This window comes from Camellia sinensis, chromosome 9, assembly GCF_055761805.1.
Source record: "Camellia sinensis isolate YWXY chromosome 9, ASM5576180v1, whole genome shotgun sequence".
Classification (NCBI taxonomy): Eukaryota; Viridiplantae; Streptophyta; class Magnoliopsida; order Ericales; family Theaceae; genus Camellia; species Camellia sinensis.
The window spans coordinates 144,832,626-144,841,878 of NC_138969.1; positions in this window are offsets into that span (position 1 = coordinate 144,832,626).

Here is a 9,253-nt window from a genome sequence, read left to right on the forward strand (position 1 = left end):
CCCAACCTTACACCCAATTTTTGACTAAAACTATTTTGGAAAAAACTATTTTAGAACTTAAGACCCTCTTTTTCAAAATATTTTTGTAAATATTTCTATGATGTTCTGAGGCTCGCATTTCGTGAAATATTGCAATTCTTAGTAAATCGAGTAAGGACAAAGTGGAAATAAATGAAAGGGAGGTGAAATCTTTTAAAAAACTTTAAAAACATCTTATTTATAGGTTTGGAGTTGAAGAATATAGGAGGGTAGGGAAGAAAACTAGTTAGGAAGAAAGTTGGGCATCAATCCGTTAGGATAGAAATGAGCATCCTTCACTAAAATGGGCATATCTCTTTTCGTACTTAGAATTTAGATATGAGGCCAAATCCATTGGAAATTAGACTTTCAGGGCTTTAATTTAGACTCAAGAATGACCTGAAACTAAGTCTGGATGAGGGAGATATGCCTATTTGAAATCGGGGCTTGGAAGTAGATTTTTGTGGCTGGCCACCCACTTTTAGTGGTCGACCGCCCACTATTAGTGCCTGCCGGCCACTTGTGTAAAACGTAAATATTTGTTGGTAGCTGTCCCCCAAAAGCTCCAATTGTTTCTATACAAATATTTCCGACCTGAGAGGATGTTTTTCTATATATACTTGACCTTCCCTCATGTTTTTATGTGACAAAAAAATTCCTTAAGGGCCAAAACTTGAAATTCTCTCTCTATCTCTATCTTGCAACACACACACCTTAGCCAAACACTTCCCAAACCAATATTGGAGCTCTCCTTGCTGAGATTATTGAGTCCAAATTTCAGCCCTTGAGAGTGAGAACTTGTGGGTTTGTTAACAAAAGAGTTGAGGAATAATTTTGAGCATCTTTACACTACTTGTTTTCTGTATTTTCTTCCTGATTTTGAACTATTTTGACACTATTTTTATGGGCTAAAACTTGTGGTTTAAAGCTACCAAAGGTGAAGGGGCTAACCACCCTTCTCTGAACCTTGTTCTCTAAGCTTTTGCCCTTGTGTTTCCCCTTCTTTTCTCAAATTTTTTTGAGCCTTTTACCATTGAAATTAGAGTTTTTTGGAGGTTAAAAATGTGGTTTTGAAATCCCAAAAATGGAGGGGTTAGCCACCCCTCCTTTGGCTTGTTTACTAGCTTAAATTCCCCATTATTTTAGCTTACTCATTTAGCTGTTTTTACCTCAATTCTAGAACTATTTTGAGCTAACTTAGGACTATTTTTGTGTGTTAGTTTCATTTATGCTTTGAATTGCATACTTGCAGTGTAATAGTCCTCATAGGCTTGGTGGTTTAGGCCTTAGCCACCAACCTATTTGAGTTGATAGCATTTATTTCTTGCTCTCCATACTTGTGTTCACCTCTAAGCATCTCTGCAACCCCCCTCATTTCTTGGCTTTTTATTTGCATTGAGAGTTGCTTCAACCGATGGATTGTTTAAGCTTGAGATTGAGGTCATTGTGCTTAATAGTTTAATCTCTTCGGAGGTTCATTACCAACAGCATGACATCTCTCTCATGCCTAAAACAATCCTTTGTTTGACACTTCTTTCCATTAGAGGACTTAATCTTCATTTTTGGACTAAATGAATTAAGGAATGGAAAGGTAATTAAAAGAGGTAATTGAAATTGAGATAAAATGGACCAAGATAATGAAATAATTTGGTGTTCAATCAGACGTCAATTGAATACACAGAAACTTCAGTCATTTCATACTTATTAGTGATGAAATGGTTCAAGTTTCCAAGGTTGACCACTTCCCTAGATCAATTCATGATAGGAAGGAGGTTTACGAGTCTTTCACTATGCATTTATTGAAATTGTATCCATAGGTTCATAAGTCATCACGCAATGAATTTGCACAAATGGATGTCTTGTAACTCAAGCCTACCACTCCTTTAAGATGTTTGATGATAAGGAGGGGTAGGGTGGACAAATATCCCCTGAGAACACTCTGGTTTGTGCTCTGTTTGTTCTCTATTGCAGCAGGAAAAAACCAACATTAGTGGCTAGCAGGCCGCTTTTACTGGATGGCAGGCCACTACCACTACTTCTGGGTTGCCGGCCACTTTTTCCAGACAGGTAGTGTCCTTTTTTCCAATAGAACAGAGTAGAGGTTGAGGTGTTAAAGTAGTGCAATTTTGCAGCTGTGCAACAGAGGCATTCCAGTAGCAAAACGGAGCGCATTATCAGGTGAAAATCCGCATCCATGCATGAATCACCCTCGATTCTTGGGATCCGTGAAATAATGTTGTAATATTAGTATGTTGTACTTAGAGTAGCAAACTTGTAACTAATTGGTTAAATTAGTTAGAATAACTATTTAATTTTGTGTTATACTTATATAATTAGCTAGTGTATTTGGTTTATTTCAATTGTGTTGTAATAGATTAGTTAATTCATAGTAATTAGCTAGGGCATTTATTCGGACCCTCCTACATGAGGGCAAACATGTAATAATGTGTATGTCTTCCAACCCCACATCTTTCTCCCTTTTATTTACTTGCTTATAATGGGTAGTTTAGAACATCGTGTTTCTTTTAGCATTTCTTATGTTTGCATTCACTTGTCTTGTATGCATCGAGGCTCGGTTCATCATTCTAATAAAGCATTGTTGTTTATTACTTTGTTGAATACTTGTTTAAACTGCATGCTTTCAAATTGATTCACATATATCATAATTAGTAGCCGAGCCTATTGATTGCATTATTGCATGTGTTGCATTAGTTAGGGGCATGCGTGTTTTCTAACTCTTTTGTTTCTTTTGGCTCGCCTCAGGAATTGGGGTAAGCATTTATTGCTTTAGCACATCGCATGTGTGTGATTGTTGCCATGTCTAGCATATTAACCATGAAGCTAATTGCTTAAGTCATAAATTGTTTGAATGTTTGTGGATGAAGGCTAGTTGCTCAAATTGGAATAATTTGATGAATGTACATATGAGTTCACTTTTTCAAGTAGCACATATTCAAAACAATCTTCAAACAAACATGAAATCAAAGTGTTCCAATTTTGGCAAATTAGTCTACACTTGTGTGCACATCACATAGTAAGTTAGCCTAATAATCGGAACAAGAGCATATAATGTAAATAAGAATCACATCATGATTAGTAGAGGCCGATCTTTGATCAGGTGAGTGGGCTGCTTAATTCATGAACTTTCCCTCTCGTAACTAAGTTCCCGAGCCGAGACGATCTTAGCGATAACGAACATGTGACCTTTGGCACGAGTCATGGGTTTCCTAAATTGTCCAAAAATATTTAGATGGCTACACTATATATGGCAAAGCAGTCCATTTTTTGGCATTTTTATTCAAAATCGATTTTCCAAAAGAATTGGCGGATTTGGACTCATTTGTCTTTATCTAATTTACATTGCACTTGTGAAATTAGATTCGGAACCACGAGAGTCCGAATTGTAGGGCTAGTCGTATCCAAAAGGAGCACGAAAAGTCGAGCTACAGTTTCTGGCAACTTTGCTGGGGAAATTAGAGAATTTGACTTGAAATTCATGATGTGAAATTTTATCTACACTTGCATGTTCTTTGCATTGCATTTGCATTGGTTCTTTAAGTCATTGTGTTTTCCATCTACTATTCCTGGACGGTTTTCTGAAGGCTTGCCCAAAAGCTTGCCAGAAGGCTAACCAGTCGTGGGCTCTGCCATGTTGGGAACACAACCCTTGGATCTGGACTACCACTGTACCATTTGATCGCCCTTTCACTTCTCGGTGTTAGGTGTGAGAGGTATGTTAGGTAGTCTTGCCGAGGCACCCTTTTTGACCATTTGGCCTAGTTGCATATAGAAAAGCCATAGAGACTGTTCCAAGCTAGGACAGAATGCTCACCCGAATGCAGGATTGTGTGAAACTGCTTAATTGAAGTAGTGAAACCCTAGATCAGGCGAAAGCTAGGACAAGATAACCCTACCCCCCTATAGGGATGTTTTGGCTCTCTTTACCTGGTATGTGCTTTGTAGTGAAACTGTATAGGGGTGCTTCATATCAGTGGTACATTGGTATTAGTTTGTTAGGCAGAATGCAGCAGGGAGTACATTCATTCAGCGGTGATCATATCTATTCTAGTGAAATTGGGCTGAGGTGCTGTCTATTTTCTCTGTTGCAAAACAGTCTTGGAATCGTAGCTTCAACAGGCTCTAATATCCCCCAGGTACTCTGGACTCGTGTCGATAGACTTTGTAAGGTCAGGGACCTAGTTCAGGGGTAACCAGTGTTTACTTCACTACTGTCGGTTACAAGGTGAATGAGGATTAGACAGAATTCACCAGTCCAGTTCCTACAACAATCACCCCTCAGTTCACCTGTGTCCAGCCCGGTTCAAGAACAATCATCTACTTCCAGTCCAGCACAAGACCAGTCAGCTATTCCAATGGCACAGTATCCCCTGGCCAGTATGGAGGAACTAATACATCATTTGCAACAGATAATCGAGACACTACAGCATCACGCAGTCTATAAAATAGAGGTTACAACCCGTCAGGTCGAGGTTATAACCAGGATACAACAACAACAACCGCAGCCAACAACAGCCATTGCATCACATGCACCCACCACAGCTATCCCTGCGCCTGGTGCCACTGCTAATAGTGCCAATGTCTAAGAAAACCAAGGCAATCCAACAGAGTCAATCCCAGCACAAGCTTCCAAAGCACCGGTTTATCAAACCGAGGCACCATTTCAATTCGAAGTTGATCCAACTACGCTCAAAGTCAACAAATTAGAGAAGTTGTTCAAGAGAGCACAGGGGGTTAACTCCATCCGGGACATAGATGATGGATACACTGATTCTGTAATTATATTGCCGGACCGGTTTAAGATATCGCATATTGATCATTTTGACAGCTTCAGGGATCTAATGGTCCACTTGCGATTGTTTTCTGATATCTTGCGGCCGATGGGCTTAACTAGACAACATAAGGTATCTCTCTTTGGTCGCACCATGTTGGGTATAGCGGTAATTTGGTATGCTAAGTTAGAAGTTTCCGTCAAACAGAATTCGGAGGAGACGGCCGAACCCTTCATTGCTCAGTACTCTTACAATACACAGATTGAGGTCACAACTCGTGATTTCGAGGCAACCCGTCAAGAGCCGAAGGAGGGTTTCTCTGAGTTTGTGACTAGATGGAGGGCCAAAGCCTCGATGTTGACCACAAGACCTTCTGAGAAGAATCAGATAAGAATGGTTGTTTGAAATCTGCATGGCAAGTTCCTATAGAAGATGATTGTTCTACCTCTATTTACCTTTATAGAGCTTCATGAAATGGGGGTTCAAATTGAGGATTCCATCAGACAAGGGATCATTGTGGAAAATAATGAGCCTTTGAAGAAGAATGTTGTTCGCAGTTCCAATGCTACTACCAGTGGTAGCATAGTTGTGAAATGCTCAAAAGTAAACACTGTTACCACTCCCATCAATAGCCAAAAACCAACCACTTTAACTGGACCCCAAGCCTGAAATTTCCATCCTCTTTACATGTGTCTCCCTCAAGCCTTAAAAATGCTGCTAGAAAAATGGCATCTAGAGCTCCTAGAACCCTGACCCTATATAAATTCTCTTCCACCAAGACATGACCCTGCTAAGTACTGTGCTTATTATCAACAATCAGGTCATGACACAAACCGTTGCATCTGCTTCCGTCATAAGATTCAGGATCTTATTGACGAAGAGATCATAGCTCCACCAAAAAGACCTCAGGCTACCACTAACCCATTACCTTCACACCTCAACCTAATCCATACACTGACATCTACCTACAACCCCAGCATATACATCACCCCAACCCATTTACCCAAGCCTGAGGTGTTCATTCTAGAAAGCATGTACTAGTGCATGATGGATGCACTTAAACCTCAATCATCTCAAACCCCATCAAATACACCGCAGGCACCAATGGCCAAACCCACTACTTCTGAGCTGATGAGCATGATTGAAAATTTGCAGAGAGCTGTGGCATATTTAGACTTTGGGATCTTGGCTCCCTCATCAACCACATCACATGCCATAAATTTTACACCAAAAGGCTCCCCAATCTTGGGGCCGGCTATAGTTAGAAAGAGCCAACCCCAAGCCATCTCAAGTCTGGGTAATGACATGTCAACAATGAATGGGCTTCGCTTCGATATAGCCACCCAATCCCTTGGCAAAGCTGAAGCAAGGGGCGGGAATAAGGCTGGGGCAAGTATTGATCCTTATGAACATCTTCAGTGGGCTATTGAGGCTTTGAAGGGCAAAGAGATGAACAAGCAGCAAGTGGTTGCAGTTGTTGTAAAAACTGTAGATGACACTTTTGTTGTTCAGGTTAGGGACACTTTGAATTTAGGGCTAAACCACGAAAAGGGATGCCTGACCAAAAACACCCCTTCCAACTCCAGTCCTACACTCATAAGGGATCATCAAACCAAGACAACACCTGCCAACCCCTCTGTCAATCCTGTCAGGATTGGTAACTGCACCTTCAATCCTGTTTACACGACGTTGTCCAAAGCTCTCCAAATTGTCATAGGACAAGGCCATCTCAAACCCCTTGACCCTCAACCTGTCCTTGATCTCCTTCCAGCCAAGTATAATTCTGCAAAATACTGCGCCTTCCATCAAGAAACCGGCCATAACACTGACGGTTGTTTTCATCTTCGCCATGAAGTCCAAGATCTAATTGACAAGAAGGTCGTCACTCCATTGGGTCCTACAAAGTCTATCGGTGCTAGATCAATGAATCGGGTGGATAATGTGGCTAGTTTTGTGATCGGGGGATGAACTACTTGCTGATGGCACTCATTTTCCTCTGGGCGTGGTGGATGGCACACACTGTTTTGAGCAATTTGAAAATGTTGTTTATTTTACTTTCGAACTTGGGTGTTAAGTCAGTCTTGTTATTGAGTCAGCCTTGTTGTATTATGCTTAGGAAATTTTAGGGGTTTTAACTCGGACATCACTTCCTTGTTTGTTTTTGTTTGTCTTTTAACTCTTTCTTTTGCGTTGGTTTCTATCATAGAGCCAGTTGAGCCAGAAGATCTGAATTAAATGGCAGTAATTTCCATCTACTTTTATGTGCCTTTAAATCGTTGTATTGACCTAAGCTTTTCAAAACTTTTCTAATACTGTGATGAAAACAAAGATGGAGGAATTCCTCGGGATTTGTAGAAATTTGATCAACTGAGAGGAAAATAGGTGTGGTAAGCCCTTAATGAATGAGATCATGTCTGTTAATGTGAGTACTGAGGAGGATCCTGGCTTGGTCCAGATTGGTTCTACATTATTTTCAAAAGAGCACGAGTGACAAGTCGCTTTCTTAAAAGATTTCAAAAAAGTTTTTGCATGATCCTACGAAGAAATGCCTAGAATTGATCTTAAGATTGTATAACATAGGGTCACCCTTGGCCTCAAGACTCGACCCCTTTGCTTTCAATCCTTGAACCTTGATTCAAAATGTTCAACTATCAACCAAAATATGAGGCTTGCATGGCCAGATTTGATGCAACCCTTGAACTAGGGGCAATAAGGTCATATGTCATCAAATGAAGCTTGCATAGTTGGGTTAGAAGCAGCCTTTGAACTAGGGGCAAAAAGGTTAGATGTGCTCGAAGATTCAAAACTGGGTCATTTCTCAAGTCAATGAAGATCGGCAAGAAATCCAAATCCCAGAATCTAACAGAAGAAAATTTATTGCTGAAAGACAATCGAGTTCCTATCTACGACACTAGGGGCAAATTCAGACCCAATTAGATGGGCTCTTACATCATCAGCGAACAACATCCATTCTCTTCGATTTAGATGACTTACAGATCTTATGACCAATCAACATGAACAAGTTAAAATTCTCCATCCTTGAGAGACTCACTGGGCCGAAAACTCGGAAGGCTACCCAGGCAAGAGTTAGGGCAAGAAGAAAAAGAAAAAGAACAAAAATGAAAAATTGGAAACAATTAACAAAGAAAAAAAGAAATGAAAAAAGAAGAAAGGTAGAGCAAAATAGAGCACACAAGGTTAAAAACCTGAAAGGGCAGCGTTGGCAAAAGTTAGTGTACAAAAGGAGAGTGTTAATACTCGAGTGTACCTGAACCCCGGGAACTACGTACGGACTAATTCCCATCTTTGGGATATGTAGGCAACTTTATCCTGAAGTTTGCCCCCAACTACTTTTAACCTGGTGTAGACACCCTATTTTTAACTACCCTTAAGACTTGGGCACCACTAATTGATCACTCGATGATGAAAGTTACGCTTTGTAATTGCTCAATTTCTTCAACAGGAAGCTCTGATCCCAACCAAACACCCCATTTTTGACCACATCCATTTGGACCAAAACTATTTTAGACCTCAAAACCCTCTTTTTCAAAATATATTTTTCCAAATGTTTGTACGATGTTCTGATGCTCGCATTTTGTTAAAATTGCACTTTTCGGTTAACCGAGAAAGGACAAAGTGGAGAAAAATGGAAGAGAGGTGAAATTTTTTGAAAATCTTTAAAAACATCTTATTTAGAGGTTTGGAGTTTAAGAAAATGGGAGAGTAGAGAAGAAAACCCATCGGAGGAAAGGTTGGGCATCAATCCGTTAGGGCGAAGCTGAGCAGTCTTCACTAAAATAGGCATATCTCTTTGCACACTTATAATTTTGATGTGACGCTGCCACCAATGGAAAGTCGACTTCTAGGGCTACAATTTAGACTCAAGAATGACCTAAAACCAAGTTTGGATATCTGTTTGAAGTTAGGCCTGGAGAGTAGATTTTGTGGAGGGCAAGACCCCTTTAGTGGATGGTAGGCCTCCACTTTTGGCTTGCCGGCCACTGGTAATTGTGGCCTTTTTGAGTGGTTTGACCCCCTTGCCACCCCTAGTGATGTGCCGGCTACAAATAGAGGACAGTCGGCCACCATTAGTGGCCTACCGGCTACATTTGTGGCCTGCCGGCCATCATTAGTGGCCTACCGGCCACTGGTGCAAAAAAGTCAGATATTTTGTGCCAACTGTTTCCACAATGCTCCACCTGTCTCTATATAGATATTTCGACCTGAGGCTCTTGTTTTCTTTATGTAGAGGACCTCTCTTCTTGTTTTAAAGGTTAGAAAAGTTTGGGAGTTAAAATTCTCTCTAAAATTCTCTCTCTCTATAATTTCTCTCTTTCTGCAATTCTCTCTCTTGTGCAACTTGCATAGCCTTAGCCCAAAGACTCTAAACCAAAACTAGAGAGCTTCTTGCTAAGGTTATTTGAGCTTGAATTTGAGCTCCTGAA